The sequence below is a fragment of the Ursus arctos genome, unplaced genomic scaffold (assembly GCF_023065955.2).
Source record: "Ursus arctos isolate Adak ecotype North America unplaced genomic scaffold, UrsArc2.0 scaffold_50, whole genome shotgun sequence".
Classification (NCBI taxonomy): Eukaryota; Metazoa; Chordata; class Mammalia; order Carnivora; family Ursidae; genus Ursus; species Ursus arctos.
The window spans coordinates 617,362-635,789 of NW_026623068.1; the positions used below are offsets into that span (position 1 = coordinate 617,362).

Sequence of the window (18,428 nt, forward strand, 5' to 3'; positions counted from 1 at the left end):
CTATGGAATAGAAGAACTAGGAAGATCGGTAGGGGAAGAAAGGGATAAAAAAAGAGGGGTAATCAGAAGGGGGAATCAAGCATGAGAGACTATGGACTATGAGAAACAAACTGAGGGCTTCAGAGGGGAGGGGGTGGGGGAATGGGATAGACTGGTGATGGGTAGTAAGGAGGGCACGTATAGCATGGTGCACTGGGTGTTATACGCAACTAATGAATCATCGAACTTTACATCAGAAACCAGGGATGTACTGTATGGTGACTAACATAACATACTAAAAAAAAAATTAAGAAAAAAAACAAAACGGGCGCCTGGATGGCTCAGTCAATTGAGTGTCCGACTCTTGATTTCAGCTCAGGTCATGATCTCAGTGTTCAGGCTCCAAGCTCAGTGCAGACTCTGCTTGTCCCTCTCCCTCTCTCCTTCCCGCCCACTCTGTCTTTCTGTCTCTGTGTCTCTCTCAAATAAATAAATAAATAAATAAATAAATAAATAAATAAATAAAATATTGAAAAGAAAAAACAACGCTGTGCCTCAATTAACTAAGACTCATAGGCTAACGTTTCCTCCCAATGGAAGCTACTGGGATTGCCTTCTGGCTTCATCTAACAGCCAATTACTTCACAAGGATTAACAGGATATAAAATCTACTCTCTCTGTTGTAAGGAGTCCCTGAATAGTGGGCAAGACGTTAATGGAAAATGAACCAACATTCACAAGAGGGTGAAATAAGGAGAAGTCAATCAGAAAGTTCCGCGGTACAATGTCTCATACCTGACTTAAACAAACAAACAATAAAAAAAAACAGTTAATACAGAATAGAATAATAGGATACCATGGACCTGAATAATGCTAACATACTTCTGGAAAAAATAAAACACTTAAGAACATGTATTCTGAATATTTTCTCCCAGCCTGTCTTGCCTGCTCATGTTCTTAGTGTATCTATTTTTCCTTTGTAATTAGTGCTTTTTATGTTCTGTATACAAAACATTTGCCTACCCCAAGGTCATCAAGATACTCTCCCATGTTTTCATACAAAAGTTTTATGGTTCTAGCTTTTCTGTTTTTCAAGATTTATTTGATAGAGAGAGTGTGCACAGGGGAAGGGCCAAAAGTAAAGAATCTCAAGCAGACTCCTCACTGAGTGTGGAGGCTGACACAGGGCTTGATTCGACACGGGGCTTGATCTCATGACCCTGAGATCATGACCTGAGCCAAAATCAAGAGTTGGACTCAAGTGACTGAGCCACCCAGGCGCCCCCTGGTTCAGCTTTTATATTTAGGTTTAGGATCCATTCCAAATTAATGTGTGTGTGTCAGAACAAGGTACGGGTCAAGCTCCATTTTCTTTCCACCTGAATATCCAGTTCAAACAGAATAATTCATTAAAAAGACTTCCTTTCCCTCACTGAACTGACTTGACACTCTGGGCAAAAATCAATCAACAGTACTTGTGTTTGGTCTATTTTTGGACTCTCTATTCTGTTCATTGATCTATCTTTATGCCGAAGACTTTGATTACTGTGGCTTTGCTATAAGTCTTAAAATTCAGCAGGAATAAGCATTCTTCAACTGTGTTCTTTTGAAGACTATTTTGGCTATTCCAGACCCTTTGCCTTTCCATATACATTTTAGAATCAATCTGGTCATTTCTTCTAAAAAAGATGGCTACAAGTTTGACTGGGATTGCATTGTTTGCATGAATCAAGTGGTGGAGAACAGAAATCCTGATGACAGCAAATCTTCCGATGCATAAACAAAGCATATCTCCCATTTATTTCAGTCTTCTTGAATTCTTCCCAACAATGTTTTATTTTTTCTGTGTAAAGGTGTTTCATGTCTTTCTTGAGACTTATTCCTAGCCAGTTTGGTTTTCTGCTGTTGTTTTCGTTTTCTAAGTAGGTTCCACACCCAGCATGGAGACCAATGCAGGCCTTGAACTCACAACCCTGAGTTCAAGACCTGAGCTGAGATCAAAAGTCACATGATTCATCGACTGAGCCACCCAGTCACCCCAAAAACTTTACATTTTTTTTTAAAGATTTTATTTATTTATTCGACAGAGACAGAGACAGCTAGCGAGAGAGGGAACACAAGCAGGGGGAGTGGGAGAGGAAGAAGCAGGCTCATAGCGGAGGAGCCTGATGTGGGGCTCGATCCCAGACGCCGGGATCACGCCCCGAGCCGAAGGCAGACGCTTAACCGCTGTGCCACCCAGGCACCCCCACTTTACATTTTTTGATGCTACTGTAAATATTTTAAATTTTCATTTTCTTATACATGTATATTTACAATACATCTACGTGACAAAGAATTCCTATTCAGAATATATCATAAATTCCAATAAGTCAAAACCAAAAACAACAGGAACAGCAAAAATGGGCAAAAGACTTGAACTGACAGTTCACAAAAGATGTACGAATGCCCAATAAACACACAAAAAGGTGCCTAAGATCATTTGTCACCAGGGAAATGTAATGTGAAACCATAATGAGATGCTATCTCACCCTCACTGACAGCACAGAATGTCAACGAGGATGCTGAGCAACTGGGGTGTTACTATATTGCTGGTGGGAAGTGTAAACTGATAAACCACTTTGGAAATTAGTCTAGCAGTTCAATATATCCCCACCCTGTGACTAAGCAATCCCATGAAGCAATTTTGAGAGAAATCTAAGACTTCTATAAGAATGTTTATTATAGCCTATTCATAATGACCAAATTATTGGAAACAACAAAATGTCTAATCATCAGTTGAACAGATGAACAAATTGTGGTATAGGCACACTACATACAAAGGAACAAACTATTTTACACTGACAAAGACTCTCTCCTTGACCAAACTCTAGCCAGATTCCTCTGAACCCCCTTCTCGACAAGGCCTCAACCTTGGCTTATCATATGCAGACTGGGCCAAACACTAACATAGTTTCTAACAGCTCAAGACCCCAGCCCTAGGACAACGCCAGTCCCCCTTAGTCCATGACTGAGAAAACTCAAGGCATCTACTGTTTGCTCAGCCAACACTGAAAAGTCTGGCTCCTGTCTCCCAGTGAGTAAATGCAGGTGGTTTCACATGGAACAACGCCTTTCTCACTTTTTGTAATCTTTTACTTCTCTGACTTTATTCATACCTGGCCTTACTCCCTCATTCTCTCTTTAAAATGCCCTCTGTACAAACTGAGTTTGAGTTGAATTCATGCTGGACTCTTTTCCTGATTGCAGGAGTTATTGCTGATTAAAATCTGTCCTCACCACTTAAACTAGGATCTGGCTTTGTTTATCTTTGATAAGTGAACACAACATGGATAAATCTCAAAGAACACACTGAGTGGAAGAAGACAAAAGAATACATACCATTCAATTCCATTTACACGACCTACAAGATAAGGCAAATCTAATCTACCACAGATTCTGAAATCAGAAAATGACCAGTGGAGGTAAAGAGCCTAACTAGAAAGAGATACAAAGGAAACTTCTGGAGTTTCATATACAGTTCATATTTGGTTTTGGTGGTGGGGCACAGATATACAGTTGACACTTGAACAACACAGGGGTTAAGGGTGCTGACACCTGTGCAGTCAGAAATTTTCATTTAACTTTCAACTCCCCAAAAACTTCACTACTAATTGCCTACTGTTGACCAGAAGCCTTACTGATAACATAAACAGTCCATTCACATATATTTTGTATGTTAGATGTATTATATATTGTATTCCTTCAACAAACTAAAGAAAATATTGTGAAAATCATAAAGAAAATATGTTTACAGTACTGTACTATATTTATCAAAAAATCTGCATAGAAGTGGACCCATGCAATTCAAACCCATGTTGTTCAAGAGTCAACTGTATACATTTCTTAAAATGCTCATCAAACTGAATAATAAGACCTGAGCATTTCATTTTACAAATTATCTCCTTTTCTCCCCTGCCCTCCCACCTCCATTTGCTTTCTTCCCTTTCACCTCTGTCTCTTAAGAATACTTGAGGTAATTTTTTTCTTTTTCTTTTCTCTCTTTTTTTTTAATAGGCTACACACCCAGCATGGAGACCAACGTGGGGCTTGAACTCAAACCCTGAGATTAAGCCATTCAATCCGACTGAACCACCCAGGCACCCCGACCTAGGGAAATTATAAAGGAAAAAAAAAAAAAAAAAAGAGCCAAGAGAGATGTAGCTGACCCTCCAAATTCCCCTTTCAATATCCACCTACCCCTTCTTCCTTACTAAGAGGACCCCAATTTTGTTCAAGGTATCAATCTGCCCTGTGAGAAATTCTCCCCTCTCACACGTTCCTGCACCTAGAGGTAGGGCCACATGCTTAGTTCTGGCCAATGACATGTATGTTGAAGTCTACACCACAGGCTTCCTGAAAAGCTATTGCTTTCACAGACTTACACACATACCTTTGGTCAGTGTCCCTTTCTTTTCTTCCTTCCTGCAGTATAGCTGCTCAAATGAACTAAGAAAAGGGTGTTATTCCCTAGTACAAACCTATTCTTATTCTGAGAAGCAAGCTGTGGGAGCTCTCAATCAATTCACAACTAAGTAACTTTGCAAGTCAAAATGTTCATGCATCAAAATGAAAAAAACAAATTCCAACTGGAAGTGAAGAAGACAGACACATGGCTGTGTTAAAATATATATAACAATTTAGTATCTAAGTGATGTTTCAAATCCATGGGGGATATAGACCATCACTAGATGTTGTAGGGACCAAAACTGCTACCTTATAACATACAGAATAATAAAAATAGATGAATGGTCTAAGCAGTAGGAGCCCAAACCATAAAAGTGCTAAAAGAAAATGTAGTGATTGAAAATGGTCTTTTAAAGCATTATCCAAAGCCACAAGCCATAAAGTTAGACTGTGAGATTTGGCACCATAAAGATTCAGAATGAAACGTATCATGAAATGTATGGTACAAGCTAAACTGAAAGGCAACAGTTTGAGAGAAAATACTGCAACAAATACAGAGGCAAAGGACTACTATCCTACATATAAAAAGTTCTTACAAATCAATAATAAAAATATAAATACCCAAACAAAAAAACAACAACCCAGTAGGAAAATGATAAGGAGAGAAGGCTCATGTGAAAAAAGTATCACTGACAGTGACCAACTAAAAATGCTCAGTCTTACTACTGATTATAAAAATATAAATTTAAGGGGCACTTGGGTGGCTCAATCGGTTAAGCATCTGACTCTTGATTTTGACTCAGGTCATGATCTCGGGATTGTGGGATCCAGCCCCAGTCAGGTTCTGTGCTCAGTGTGGAATCTGCTTGAGATTGTCTCTCTCCCTCTCCCTCTGGCCCTCCCCTGTGTTCACTCGTGAACAAGTAACTCTTTAAAATATATATTTGTATATGTATAAATATATATTTATATATATAAATTTAAACACATATACAAAATAAATATGTATATATAATAAATATATATTTAGATTTAAATATAAAACAGAAATATATATATATATATATATATATATATATATATAAAAATTTAAAACAGGCATTATCTTCCCCCCCACCCCCGCATGTTGACAAAAAATTTAAGAGACTGAGAAATACTCTGTGATTAGCATCTTATTTACCATAGGTCAAAACAGAAACTGACATAATCACTCTTGAGGATCATTTTGCAGAAGCTCTTACCCTGAAATCCATCTCACTGGAAAACTCAAACACACATGCAAAAATATGTTCATCACAGCCCGATCTTAATAGCAAAATCATAGCCACCCAAATGACAAACAGAAGAATCATCACGTAAAGTACAACCACACTGTGGAATACAATTCAGCCATTAAAAAACACAAAAAACACTGTATGCACAGTATATTCAAATTAGGCTGAGTGGGAGAAATGTATTTACTTTTGTCATTTAAAAAGTTAATCCTTAAGGAGGGCCAGGTTGGCTCAGTCAGGAGAGCATGTGACTCTTGACAGGATTGTGATTTCCAGGGGCGCCTGGGTGGCTCAGTCCTTAAGCGTCTGCCTTCGGCTCAGGGCCTGATCCCTCCCTTGTGGGATCGAGCCCCACATCAGGCTCTTCCTCTGGAAGCCTGCTTCTTCCTCTCCCACTCCCCCTGCTTGTGTTCCCTCTCTCGCTGGCTATCTGTCAAATAAATAAATAAAATCTTTAAAAAAAAAATTGTGATTTCCAGCCCCATGCTGTGTGTAGAGATTACTTAAACATTAAATCTTAAAAAAAAAAAAAAAAAACTTAACCATTAAAAGAAAAAAAATTAGTATTCTAGATCTCAGACCACTGTTTTTCACAAATACTTGCCAAAATTTAATTTGTTCCTTATGGGAAAAATGGGGTGAGGGGACAAAAAACCCAGAAAATCCATGATTTATTTGACTTTCCCGATGAGCACGTTTGGCTGCCAATTTGTCCTCACCAGAATATTTTCATTCTAAACTGACATGTCTTCTCTGGGGAGGGAAAGCACCAATCCCCACCATCAGAATATTTCAGATCAAAAGTTCAACCCTGCTCTCTGGGCAGAGCCAGGAAGATGCCATCAGTGAGCTGGAAAGGCCTAGCTAAGCCTTCCAGAAAATGCTACCTCTCCCAAGAGGTGATCCTCTGACCCACTTGCACCTCAAGAGTGACTTTTTTTGATGCAGTTGAAATCAGGTTAACTTCTGGAATTCTCACAATAGAATCTCAGTCTTCCAGCCCCTGGCCTGCTTTCTAAAACACACAGACCACTCAAAACCAGGGAAACAGAACATGGCAATTTTGAGTCCTCATCAGGAAATAGAACCTTGAGCATCTACATTCAGTTCCTCGTCACTCTGCTGGCTGAGGAATACTTCCTAGGGGTCTACAAGGCACGTGGCCCTGAGACACACACGGTCCCTCTTGGCACCATGATTCTCACGGGGGAGACAAACATTACACAAGATGTCTCCATTGCGATGGGGCTGACTGCCACGAAGAAGATACATAGAGAACAGATAATGGGCTGGACCTTGTCTGCAGGTGTCAGGGGCCGCTGGAGGGAGCCGCATCCAACATGAGCCAGAAGGCTGGGGACCTTCTTTCACTCATCGGCCTCACCCACATCCAATCTGTCAGCACATCCCATCAGCTTTTTCTTCAACATGTACCCAGAACCTGGTCTGTGTTCATCACTTCCACCCCTACCATCCTGATCCAAGCCGGCAGCATCATGTCTTGGAATATTCCAGTAGCCGACTAATTGATCTCCCTGCTTCCACCCTCACTGTTCTCAACAGAGAAGCTGAAGTGATCCCATAAAACCCAAGTCAGGTCACCTCACTCTTCACTTCAAAATCCCCCAGTGGCCACCACCCCAGGTCCCTAAGACCCCATCTGCTATCTCCTCCTTCTCCCTCACTCTGGCCTCGTCGTTCCTGGAACAAGTCAGCCCAGCTCTCTCCACGGAGGCCTTCCTACTCCCCCTTCTCTGCCTGGGACACTGTTCCCACAGACACGCACAGGGCTCACTCCCTCACCTCCTGCAAGGCTTTCCCCAACGCTGTCCTCAGGGTGCTTCTCCGGCCATCCCAGCTCAGATGATAAACCCTTCCAGCCCTCCTACAGCATCCAGCACCCCTGACACGCCGGACTGCTTGCCTCTGTGTTCCCTGGCGCTTCTCTCTCTGGAAGAAAGGCTCGCTAACAGCTCCACCATGGTCTGTCTGGGTCACATCTGGAACCACATGAGAACCGAGCCTCCGGCAACTGAGCAGGCATTCAGTAAAGACTGTGGAGTGACTGCATTCATCTAAGGGAAGATGAGAGCTCATGAGGCAAGGGGGGTGGGGGTAAAAGCATCTTGGGCAGCGGGAGCAGCCGAGCCGCCCCAAGGCCGGCGGGCACACTGGAAGGACTGACCAGATCGGGTAGGGCAGGGAAGGCGAGGGGGAAGCAAGACGGGAGAAGGAGGACGGAGCAGCCTTGCAGACACAGAAGGAACATCTGGGTCTATCTCAAACAGCAACAAGAAGCCAGGAAACTAGGCAGTGACATGATCGAATGGGCCTTCCACAAACCTCTGGCTTCAGGGGGAGACAGGGATTTGGGGGAGGCAGGAGCACCTGGAAGCTCAGCGAGCAGACTAGCAGCATGGCTCAGACCACAAACGACTGTAACTTGGACTGAGAGGGAAGAAGCAGAGGTGGAGAAAAGGACGTAGATTCCAGAAATATTTTTTTTAAAGATTTTATTTTACTTTATTTATTTGACAGAGAGACAGACAGCCAGTGAAGAGAGGGAACACAAGCAGGGGAGTGGGAGAGGAAGAAGAAGGCTCCCAGCAGAGCAGGGAGCCCGATGTGGGGCTCGATCCCAGGACTCTGGGATCACACCCTGAGCCGAAGGCAGACGCTTAACGACTGCACCACCCAGGCGCCCCAAAATTCCAGAAATATTTTAGCAGATAAAGTCACAGGTCTGGGTGAATGATCGCATAAGGGGGTGAGGAAGTCAAAGCAGAGTTCCAAGATGACTCCTCCCTTTTGCACGTGGGAGCTGAAGGACACAGTGGCCCCATTCACGGAGTTGGGGAGTAGCAGTGGCAATGAGGAAAATACAGGAAGGGGATCTCAAGCACACTTTTGGAAAGAATGGGTTTGAGATAATTATGAGACATTGGAATGCAGATTTCCAGTTGGCAGCGGGAGACCCAGGGTTCCGTGAGAAGATCATGAAAAGCAAAGTGAGTCATGCCACACAGTGCAGATTCTCACCTTGCGGCTCATGGGGAATCAAAAGGTTTCCAGGAACACGTAACAGAAGATCTGGGATTCCAAAAGAATCACCCTGGCCAGAGCAGGAGCACGTGGATGGGACAGGGAGCTGGACGTGAAGGACTTGTTGCAACAGAGCAGGTAGGAGAAGGGCCCTGAGCCAGAAAAGGAAAGGGGAACAGACTTTCCCTTGACTTTCCCTTGGTCACCAATGCATCTCCCACAAGGCTGCTGGGGATCCGTCTAAAGCAAACGCAGAGCATGTCAGCTCCCCCACTTGAAACCCTTCTACCTCCCGCATTTCGTTATCTGACAACTTCTCCAGAATTCTTGTTGCTACTCACTCCTCGACCCAGTGTCTTGTGCCCCTGACACAGCCCTGTGCTTCAATGTCCAGGCTAGTTTCTTCTACCTGGCAAACACCTATTTGCCTTTTGAAGACTTCCCTCCTCTACTGTGAAGGAAGGAAAAGCAGCGGTGACATCGAGGAGGTCGCCTGGCACCTTGAGCCAGGCTGCACTGCTGGTAGAAGCGGGCCTGGGGCTCACAGGGAGGCCATGTGGTTCTCCTGTTGGACACAAACCATCTCGCAGAATAGCAGCACAACGTGACATAGCCAAGGTGATGAAGGGAGACAAAAAAGGACCACTTCCTCTTGTCCAAACAGACAAAAACCAGGTTGTCATGCCAGGTAGAAAATACCAATCATTCCTCTCTCCCAGCTGATACCAGCAAGTGCCTTCCTTCTGAACGACACCAGTTGTCACACTACTCATACCTCCTTCTAGAAAAGACTGATGGAGCTACCCAATCCCAGAACTGTCTCACCTCCAGTCGGCACGCAGTCTAGAGCACAGCTTTGTGTGCTTCTTTGAAGCACACCTGCTTCTTTGAACACTCCCCAAAACATCCACCCAAAGTCCAAATCCTGTAAGTTCTTTCTTACACCCTCTTTCTTATTCACCAGCCCCACAGTTCCCCATGATGTGGGTTTTGCCTCAGGATGAGTAACGAACCCACTGTGTTTAAGGACAGGTGTGCTTCCAGTGGCCTTTCTGGAGGATGCTGACCACTGTCACAGTAGGAAAGGATGGTTCCCTTTTTTAGAGGGACTCCTAGGTGTCCTGGGAGGCCAACTGGCTTTCTTAACGTTATTTTTTAAGGGTTTTATGACTGTAACCTAGGGCGGCAGGCACCAGCCTGACCCACAGCTAGGACATAACTAGGACTCCATAACTGCAACCAAATAATATTCAGAACAGAGGGAAATCAAGAGGTGCCTAGGTGGCCCAGTCGGTTCAGTGTCCAACTTCTGATTTCGGCTCAGGTCATCATCTGAAAGTCCTGAGATTGAGCCCCAAGTTGGGTTCCACACTCAGTGGGGATTCTGCTCAAGATCTTCCCCCCCCCTTCCATCCTCTTCTGCCCCCGCCCATGCACGCTCTCTCTCTAAAATAAATGAATAAATAAAATCTGTAAAATAAATAAATAGTGGAGGGAAATCAGAAGTAGTAATAATAATTTATGGAAGGCTTCACTCTGTGCCGGATCCTGTACTAACTGCCTTGGACCTATTTCTCATTTCATCCTTACATCCCAAAGGTGGGTTACCATTCTAATCCCCATTCCAAAGAATGGACTGAGGCAGAAAGTGATTTCCCCAGGTAATGCAAGGAATCCCTACGTTATTAATAACATGACTTTCTGACAAGGCTTAAGGGTTTAACACACTACAGTGAAGATGCAGATCACAAAACTTGAAGGACAGAGCCCTGGAAAATGTCCTCAAACATTAATTTATGTAATCTCCCAATCATGTTGCATGTTGTTCCGATGAAGGAAAGCCCAGTGCAAAAAAAAAAAAAACCTTGAAGGATTGCATCCCGATGGCACACATGCCTGGTCTTTAGAGCCTGAGGCCTATCCCAGAAGATTCTGACTCAGTCAGTCTAGAGGAGGACCTAAGCATTTGTGTTTTCTTTAAAAAGCCCCACAGGCTCTGCTGATCTGCCCTCTGGGCTGGGTACAACTGCCTAGAGTCTCTGCAATTCCAAACCCAAACTTCCCTTACAATGTTGAGATGTCTGCAGACACAGGGGGGCACTGGAATCTAAGAGAAGAACAGAGAAATTATCAAAACTATCCCATGGAGAGTCAAGAAAAGGCAAGCTCTAGTTATACTACTTCTCTGTACTTATTCTGTGTCTGAATTACTCTACGGTCAATTTACTTTTTTTTAAGTAAGCAACTTTGCAAAAACAGTTACCAACAAATATTAAATAATCAATAGTACCAATAAATTTTAAATAAACCTAATTGTAACATCGTACTGAAAAGTATTCTCTCTCTCTGATCACATCGATGGCACTTCAGATTCTCTTAGCAAATAACAGTCAATATGAGAAAAATTATTTCTAATTCAACAGTGTGACACACGTGGTCAACAGCACCTGAATGCTGGAGAAGAAATGAAGTTGGGTGGAAGCCATTAGCCTTCACAAATTTCACCACACACTGCCTCCAAGTCTTCAATACTTAGATATGTATTCATCTATTTCTTGAATCAACCACCACTAACACCTACTACATGCCAGACATGGCTCTAAGTGTTTTATTAATGTTAACTATCATTTAATCTTCACAGTCATGTGTGAAGAGGGATTATCATCATCCCCATTTCTCAAATCAGGAAACTGAGATGCAGAGTGGTTTAGTAACACAGCTCATAAGTGGCAGAGCTAGGATCAGCTTGGCTCTGGACTCCATGTTTCAATCACTACGCTTAGTGTCCAAGAACCTACAAAAAGTGCAAGTCTTAACCCCAAACATTGGCTTTCCCCAACCTACAGTCCCTACATGGCCCCAGCTTCAAGGACATTCTCTCAATTCCTTTAACAGTTCACACTCCTCTCCTATTCTAAGGGAACACTCCCCCCCCCCACATCCCTGTTTATTCTTAGCCTTCTGTTCTCAGCTTATATGATATCGCCTAAATTACAACCTCTAATGCACACTGTATTTCTCAGCACTCAAAGCAAAGCGGTAATTATGTATATCATGGGTAATTATTTGCTTCCTGTCTTTTCCAGCCAGGTGGTAACTACATCATGCACCATGCCAGTCCTATTTATCATGTGTTCCCCGTCACTGAATACCCACCACCCACCCAAAAGAAAGGGTCAACCACAAAGTACACTCTCAACAATTTCTGTTGAGTGAACCAATGAATGAAGTACACTCCAGCCTCGTGCTTTCCGACTTCTCACACATATCTGTGCTCACAACGCTGCCCCACTAGACCCCTAAGAATGTAGACTCTTGCGGCAAACATGCAAGAGCTCTGAAAAGTACTGGCTCTGCACACCAATATTACGTGCTCCTAGGCAGACCATGCCCCCCCTACACACACACACACACACACACACACACACACACACACACACACCCTTGACTGGCCCGACCTCAGGTGCAGTGGGGATCCTGACAACCCCCAATGGAAAGTAACCTATTCAAGAGGGAGAACCTGAACTCCTCCTCCCCCATCAACACCGCACTTATTTGCTTCTCCTCGGTCTTGCAGACAGACTTTAGCCCCAAGAAGGCCAAGCCCCCGTCTGCCTGGTTCAGCGCCGGAGTCCCACTCACGCCATCCCCAGGCCCGGCGCACAGCACAGGTGAGGTAATTATCACCTCTACGAATGAAGCCCCGCTCTGGGCACTTCACACGTGTGAAACCCGGGGCGCACGACTTGACGGCTACCTTCTAGTGCACAAGCGTGTTCCTGAGACACAGGCCCGCCTCCCCCCCCACAAACCCCAGTCCCCCGGGGACGCCCCCGGGGACCCCGCGCTCCGCAGGCACCTCTGCACATAGAAGCATCTTTGCAAGTGCCGCGCACACCGTCGTCGTCGTCTGTGTCTGTCGAGGAGGAAGAACAGGAGGTGAAAGAGGGCGTCCTCAGGCTACTGGCCATGTCCGTGGAGGTTCCGGGATGCTGCGCCCACCGGGAACACGGAAGAGGGTTCCGCAGGCGCCAGGGGAACCAGCCAGCCTGGGAGAAGGTAGGAGGGGTTGGTTCCACCGCGCTCCGCTGAGGCGGCTTAGGGACGCCGCATACGTCGGCTGCCCTGACAACCTTCCCGCTCATTGGCGACTCTGCCCAGACGCTGATTGGACAATTTCTCCGCCCCCTGAGGAAGGGTTCATTGGATTAAAAAAATATAGCCCCGCCCACTAAATGCAGAATCGCTCTGGGGGCGGGACGTAAAGGGAAACGGACGTAAAGAGCCACCGCAATGCATTCCGGGAATTGTAGTCATGGATGCACGGGGAGAGCACCAGAACATTTTCTGTCATTCACAGGAGGGGGAAGAGCTGCAAGATCCTCAGCATTGGGGCGAGGCGCAGAGAATCCAGCCTGAGGAAACAAGTGTTAGTGTTACATTGAGTCGGGGCTCAGTCTCAACCACTGAACAAATGTTCATGGAGCGCTGACTCTGCGCCAAGAGTTGTGCTAAGTAAGGGCTTTGCGCACATAATCGCCTTTCAAATGTGGAGGAAGGAATGTGCGGAAAACTGCTACAATAGGAAACTATGTAGTAGTGAAAGCGAACTAGAGCTGCCAGTTACAAGCATCAATGGCTGAAGTTAAGAAACATAATATTCAGTGAAAGAAGGGAATAGAACATTTTTTAAAAGTTCAAACCAAGCAAAACGAATGTTTAGAGTAAATGCACATAAATGATAAAATACTATACAGAAGAAGAAAGGAATGAGGGGAGGGGAAACAATCACCACATCTGTGACATTTAGGGAATGGGGAGGGTAGAACACTGGAGGAGAAGGATTATATAGGCCCTTCAATCATTTCTCACGTTCGGGTGGTTCACATGTGTTTCATGCATATTTAAGACGTTCCTTATATATATATTTTGTACTGGACTTCTTAGAAAACATTTCCTAGAAAAATAAAGAAGTGCATTTGTATGTTCCATTTCTCTGTCAGGAGCACTGAATGGAGCTACTCAAACTTTAAGAACTCACACACACACACACACACACACACACACACACACACTAACAATAAAATGTCAGGGTACATATCTTAGGGCAAGATCAGATATCAAAAGCTTACTTAGTATTTAATGGAGGGACAAGAACTCATTGATACCCAAAGTAGAAATGACAGTGGAGAAGGATGAGCTTAGGGAGGCTTGCCAGGGGGAGTGGTGAGATCAAATACACCACTTTCGTTGAGTGGTCCTCTGCCAAGAGGGTAATGCAAACCACTGAATGAGCACAGTCTCCTACCTTGGCAGTGGACACATTCCATGGGTGTGAGTAAGTAGTAAGTGTGAAGGGCAAGTAGTATAAAGTGTCAATCCCATAGGTGTGGATGGTGAGGCTGAGAGTAATTGGAAGAAGGTGGAGGCAGATATATTGATGTGCCTCTTGTCGTTTTCTAAGCAAAGGACACCTCTGTTCTGCAGAAAAAAAATCTGATTCAGAGGACACTGGTCCGTTTTTCACTGAGGGCCACGCCAAAGGCTTCCTGCAGGCAGGCCCAACTCCTTTAGAAGTTGCTGATGAAGGAGCTAGACCTTTATGACACGGGAGTGGAGTTTGTTACTGGCTAGTTCAGGCGTCTCACTCAGGCTGTGCGATGCCTCCAAAGAGGAGACTATACTGGGGTAGTCCTCAACTATGTCCTGAGACAATGTCAGAGAACGTTCACTGCCAGCTCATCTGCATCCTCTGACAAAGTCAAGGAAAGAGAATCTGAAATGTAAAACCCCTGTGGACATTCATATTGGAGCAAAAAGCAGGCATTAACCATGAAACTTCTCCGCAAGAGGCTAAAGTAGGCATTTGGTGTTCTGTCTATCCAGCATTCTTTCTTCTACAACAGCCTGAGTTAATGATGAAGAACTAAACCCTCCTTTCAATCCGTGTGGATTAGATGAGGCTCCTCGCCTGAAACATGGTGAAACTTACCAAGGCCTGGCCGGTCACACACACAAACACCCTCACCATACTTTAGAGCTGGGGAGGGTGGTGGTGGGTTTGTCCAATCAGAATGAATGCCAGGGTCGAACGGGAGGGAGTGGCTAGGCTAGAAGAGCTCTCTTTTTTGCTGGACTGGAAGGATGTACTTACAGAGTTACTGAGAACCATCTTGCCACCTCATATAGGCTGACAATGATGCTAATGGGAAGGCTAATGGAGTCTGGAGCACTGGATGCTCAGTTAGGGGTGACCCCGGTTTGCAGTGTGGGAGCTGACGGGACAATCCCAGGAGCCTGTGGAATTGATGGATCAGGAGGATCTCGGCTCAGAATGATGAAAGTAACTGACACCCAGCGCTTGGAGCTTGCATCCTGAGCTGGGCACAAACGATCCCTCCTTTCCCAACAGCACCTGGTAGGACCTCAAACTACCATCTTCCTTCCCTGCTGGTGCTCTTTTCTGAGTCTGGGGCCTATGAGCTCATCACAGCTTTAAATGCCTACAGTCCATTGAAAGGCTATCTTTCCTCAGTTGAGTTGCTTTAGCACCTTTTTCAAAATCAGTTGGATGTATTTGTGGGGACGATTTCTGGGCTCTTTGTTCTGTTCTATTGATCTGTGTGTGTGCCCTGCAGATGACACACTGTCTTCCCAATTATATGTATCTAATAAGTTTTGAAACTTGGTACACTGTATGTTCCCATTTTATGATTCTTTTATTAAATTGTTTTTGAAACTACTCTAATCCCTTTGTCTTTCCACATTACGTTTTTGAATAATCTTATCTATCACGACAAAAAAGGAAAAAAAAAGAAAACCTTACTGGATTTTACAGCAATTGCATTAAATCTCTCTATAAATCTGGAGAGAGGGGCGCCTGGGTGGCACAGCGGTTAAGCGTCTGCCTTCGGCTCAGGGCGTGATCCCGGCGTTCTGGGATCGAGCCCCACATCAGGCTCCTCCGCTACGAGCCTGCTTCTTCCTCTCCAACTCCCCCTGCTTGTGTTCCCTCTCTCGCCGGCTGTCTCTATCTCTGTCAAATAAATAAATAAAATCTTAAAAAAAAATCTGGAGAGAGTTAACATCTTTACTACGCTTAATCTTACAATTCACGAGTATTGTGTATCTCTCCATGTATTTGTATCTTTGATTTCCTTTATCAGTGCTAAATACCTTTCAGCATGTGACTCCTGGACATGCCTTGTTAGATTTATCCCCAAGTAGAGTTTTATTACTAATTGTGAGTGTGTTTGATTGTGGTGCCCACATGTTCATATCTAGTATATAGCAGTAGAACTTACTGTATGTGTTTATTCTGTGTACTGTTTCACCGTGAAACTCCGTTATTAGTTCTAAGAAGAATTAGATTTTCATACCCTCTTGTGGCATAAGCCTGAAATTAAGATTCCATACTAAGGGCTGTCTTGATGCCTGGGAAAATCAAGGAGGGGCTCACATGGCCAAATGCAAAGTAAGGTCTCCTAAACAAAAACCCTTCTCACCACAGGGACCAGACATGGTGCCTGTTGATTTTTGAGGAGCAGCATTCAGTTCCCTAGAAGCCCACTAAATTCTTCAAGCAAGCCACTCATACCCTCCCATCAGAACCAGGACTTGCAGCCCCCCTCCACCTTTAGGACACAGTCTTGCCTTCCAAGCCCCTGCTTATTCTCTGTGTTCCCAAGAGCAATCCCTGTGCAGCCCTGCACAGTGTGGGGGATCCTACCCCTGAACTGTGAGCATATGTGACTAGTGAACTGCTGTCAATCACAGCTGTCGGGTGTCAGGTGATCCCCACAGGTTTGCAACAGGAAGCTCTCTCTCACCAGGGAACTGAGGAGAAGGTGAATAAAACAAGTGGCATCACAAACAAGGAGGCCCACCTTAACTGAGGACATGGGGACAGCGTGAACTGTTCCTTTGTTAGCTAACTAGCCTCAGAGGTGACAAGCACTATCTGGGAGGGAACTGGCCATCGCTGGCCAGCTTGTGTGTTAGCTCCTGTTCTGTTTTTCAAATGGAAGTCACCATCCGTTTCCAAACTAATGTCCCATCTTTGCCACCAAGGTGAGAACCAATGTGAACTGACTGTATCTAGGCGTGAGGTGCCATGAATGTGACCTGCATCTGGCCTGTATGGGTCTCCAAGACTCCCTGCTGAGGTCCGCAACCACACATGCTGACTGGTGTGCTTGAGTTCCACCGACTGGGAGCTGGGCCAGTGCTGGGGCAGACATGCAGATCCTGTTGGGGAAAGCGCACCCCAAGCACAGTCCTGGGGATGACCCTCTCTGGTGTTGGTGGAAAGGAAGGAGACCACGACCCCAGGGAGACATAAGAATGGCTCCGTGGCTGCCTCATGAGCACTGTGGTTCAGGCAAAGGGAGTGGCCTTGCCTGTCTCCCAAGCTACCACTCCTTTCCCTGTTACCCTGTGTCCTCCTGAGCCCTCAGAATTTTGAGGTGCACATCCATGGCAGCCCAGGGCCCAGGAGCTGATGAGAAACACAAAAGTGGGGGGGGGGGTGTTTGGTGTTCCACTTCTCTCCCAGTGCAACCCTCTCAGCCACACACTTGCATTTCTCTTAGTGTTGTTACTTCCCAGCCTGTCGAAGGACTCTAGATGTGATCGAGAGGCTTAAGGCTCCCACTCCGGCCACAGACAAAATGGTCTTCCTGGCTGTGGACTCCAACACTGGGGAGATGGACTGGCATTCCCACAGGAAGAGGACAGTCAGCCATGGCGCTACCCCCCAGCTCCCTTTCCCCATAAACACCCAGAACATGTGCACCATGTGTGATTGGAGACAGAACCCAAAACTCATGACTTTATGTGGCTAGAAATGAAAAACTATCCTGAGGCAATCTGCAGAGCAGGAACAGTGGGGAGGGGAAGCAGTCCACGGGAGAGAAAGGCTGTAGCAGAAGATGGTTTTGCTTCATCAGCGTCTGGGCTGTGGGTCCTGTGCTCTTTCACTGACCACTCGCTGCCCAAACCTGTTTAGCACAAGATCCGGATCCTCAGGGTTATGGGGGAAAGATCCACGGCACCCCTGTGGCACAGTGAAGGTATCAATTCACACCCTGACTTAAGTCAAGAGACTTGAAACCATACAGCTATTGCCATGACAGAGGCTCCAACCCTGATGATGCTGATTGGAGACTCTCCGGAAGAAAAAACAGGAAAGATGAGCAGCGTAAAAAGACACTCCCCCGCCCCCCACGTAAATCCAGGAATAAATAAACTGACAATAAGGAGGAATGGAACCCTCCCCCCCACCCCAAATTAATTCAACATAGTGTCACAATTTGACCCAATTGGAAATCCAAAATTTACAGGGACGTCTGGGTGGCTCAGACGATTAGGTGCCCGCCTTCTCCTAGGGTCCTGATCCCCGGATTCTGGGATTGAGCCCCATGTCAGGCTCCCTGCTGGACAGGGAGTCAGTCTGCTTCTCCCTCTGCCTCTCCCTGCCACGCCCCCTAGCTCCTGCTCTGTCACACTTCTTGCTCTCTCTCAAATGAATAAATAAAATCTTAAAAAAAAATCCAAATTTACTAAAATTATTTGTATGGCAAAAGATAAAAGGAGGCCAATTGGCTATTGTCCCTACAACATAATTCTGAATTAACTTTATTTTTTTAATAATAATATTTTTATTATGTTAGTCACCATACAGTACAT

General features: G+C 45.1%; 1 protein-coding gene across 3 annotated transcripts in view; it reads right to left on the reverse strand.

The window, feature by feature from the left end:
- LOC130542820 (thyroid receptor-interacting protein 11-like) overlaps nucleotides 1–17,969 on the reverse strand; it is a 50,725-nt gene extending 32,756 nt beyond the window's left edge. For 2 of the 3 annotated variants that reach the window (XM_057307625.1, XM_057307624.1), the window contains exon 1: nucleotides 12,601–17,967. The gene's annotated coding sequence lies outside the window, so the exon portion shown is untranslated. Of the gene's footprint in view, nucleotides 1–12,600 lie in introns of all 3 variants that reach the window. The other variant, XR_008957669.1, reaches the window with a different exon arrangement.
- Between the last annotated feature and the right edge of the window lie 459 nt (nucleotides 17,970–18,428).